Source organism: Mobula birostris, chromosome 28 (genome assembly GCF_030028105.1).
Source record: "Mobula birostris isolate sMobBir1 chromosome 28, sMobBir1.hap1, whole genome shotgun sequence".
Lineage (NCBI taxonomy): Eukaryota > Metazoa > Chordata > Chondrichthyes > Myliobatiformes > Myliobatidae > Mobula > Mobula birostris.
This window is the reverse complement of record NC_092397.1, coordinates 30,206,504-30,209,072: the sequence shown is the minus strand read 5'-3', so window position 1 is coordinate 30,209,072 and position 2,569 is coordinate 30,206,504. Positions and strand designations below refer to the sequence as shown.

Genomic DNA, 2,569 nt, shown 5'->3' with positions numbered 1-2,569 from the left:
TCTGGATGTCCCGTTCTCAGAGGGAGATAGAGGCAGATTCTATTAATGAGTAATGACTCAACTATTCAAAACATATTTATTTTCAGATTTGCCTTCATCCAGGCAGCCACAAACCAAGAAACTCGAATAACCCAATTAAAAAAACACTAAAAACCACTGCGCAGAGAAAGAGAAAGAAAAAAAAACGTTATGCAAACAAGAGAAGCAAGCTAACAGCATCTCGAAACAGACTGGGTAACGGATCTGCTCCCGGAGCATCCGGAGTAGGCCGAAATCCTCGAACCCCAGTTTTCACATCAGCAGGACAGAAAAGCACAGCAGCCGGATCTGCTGCGATCCCTTTGATTCTGTTATTTATTCAATTAGCTATACGGCACGAGATGTTAAAGACACTTCTGGATACAATAAATTAACCCACCTAGGTGTGAGTCAACACATCGTAAAGTTCAAAATACCCAATAACAGTGTCCTCCGATAATCTCGGCTGCAACTCAGCTGGTGTCCATTGTTCGAACCATTGATGTCTATCCCAATGAACAACCCAGAGGCAAAGAGAGAGAACGCGGAAGAGACACAGTGGAAGAGTAACTGAATGTGTAACAGCAGGGCCACTGAAACCGGACTCATTAAATAACGTACAACACATTCACGGCTGACATGTCGTGAACGAGGCCTCCGGAAGGGTCGGAGCGCAGAGGCAATAACAGGACGGGGCAGGAGGTAGCAAGCACTGAATGACAGACAGAGTCACGGGCAGAGAGACACGCGAGGAAATAAACCACCAAACAGCAGCTCGCGAGGGGAACGATGTGACGTCAGCAAAGAATCGACAAATAAAAATGAAGGAAAAGAATGGGAAGCGTCCACAACGGAGCGGCTCAGCACCACGTTCAGCCAACAGCAGAGTGGCGCAGCGGGAGCGCGCTGGGCCCATGGTCGTCCAGTCGGTAGAAACCAGCTCCGACTTATCAAGTTTACCGCGGATTCGAGAATTGAAAACTTTGGCATTCTGTAAACTAACTGGAGTGTTGAATGCATGGGATGTTCGCAAGGATTTTGCCAGAGATGGAGAGTTCCGGTATAAACCGAGGCTGGATAGACTGCGGGCGTTTCCATGGAGCGCTGGAGATGACGGAGGTCTTTGTAGGTCATATCAAATTAACGGGGGCCGTTCAGAATAGTAGGAAACTGTCCTGACGTGTGTAAACCGAGACAGCATGAGAGGAAGAACTTCATGCAGATGGCGGCTGGAAACTGGAACCGATGCCGGAGTGGCTAGTGGAGGCAGGTATTCCAACAATATAAGAGAATTGCCTGGATGAGCACCTGAATCATCAAGGCACGGAAGGCAATAGCTGATAAGTGAGATTCTTTTCTGGTGGGATTGGTACTTGACTCTCAACATCGACGTGACGGGCCGAAAGGCCTGTTTCAGGGTTGAATGATTCTGTGATTCTAGATTACATTTGTTAATCGTATTAAAGGGTTTAATTTAATCGTGTATTGGAGAGAAGGATCGCTTAGGATATAAATAGAGTGGTGAGTGGACTGAGAACACTCAGTGTGAACACATCACCCGACATGTTTTGGTGTGTCCTAGTTTGTTGTGAGAATCTGGTTTATAGTGACAGCAGGAAGCTGCATTGGTCGGTCCATCGGGAAAATGTGAAAGACAGGAAATCCACCCTTGATCCACTTGATAGCCCAGTGTGAATAATAATTTTACACTCTCTTCGATTTAAATAATTTGGGGAATTCGTACCCGAGTTGGCAGGTTCGGCCCATTCGGACTGTAGAAGTCCGCACGGATCGGGTTCTATGAGACGTTTACATCTGATAGTTTCGATGAAAGAATATTAAAAGTCGATTAACTACGATCATCGGAAATGGAACCTGCGTCAATTGCCTGGAAGACAGATATGTTCACCATTATATCACCATCGTTCCATCATTCTGCAGGAGACTCGAGTCCTGCACCGTCTCCAGTGGTCTATGACTGTGACTCGCACTGCTTTCTGAATCAGGTCACTCCGATGCAGTTCCTGTTATGTCAAGTTGTGGTCGCCATCCTCCCACAGACCGGAGGTAAGTGAGTAAAATCACTTCCAAACTCGAAGAGCTGCACATCGTTTGCTGCTTGTCGCATTACAAAACCGGAATAATATATATTCCGATACCACCACCAATTCCTCGTTAGTATAGTGGTTAGTATCCCCGCCTGTCACGCGGGAGACCGGGGTTCAATTCCCCGACGGGGAGATACAAATTTTACTGCATTCTTCAAGCTGAATACTGTCTTAAAAAGACAAATAAAAGAGGAAAAAGTATTCGGTGTTGAAGCGATCAGTCCATTGGACATTGGGGAGGTGAAATACCTCGGACTCTTGTGAGCTGAACCGCCTCTTCAGGTCAGTGAAAGCCGAATCAGCTTCGGAACTCCAACAAAAAGTTTGGTAGGCGAGGTAAGTCGGTAAGGAGCGCCGCCACTCGACTGTAATCCCTGATAAAACGGCGATAACAGTTTGCAAACCACCAAAACGGCTGAAGTTGATTGCGAGACGTGGGTCTG

General features: G+C 46.7%; 1 non-coding gene across 1 annotated transcript; it reads left to right on the top strand.

Moving 5' to 3' along the window:
• The first annotated feature begins 2,187 nt into the window (after positions 1-2,187).
• Positions 2,188-2,259, top strand: trnad-guc (transfer RNA aspartic acid (anticodon GUC)). The gene has a single exon. It is a non-coding gene; the product is annotated as a tRNA-Asp (tRNA).
• Positions 2,260-2,569: the final 310 nt, after the last annotated feature.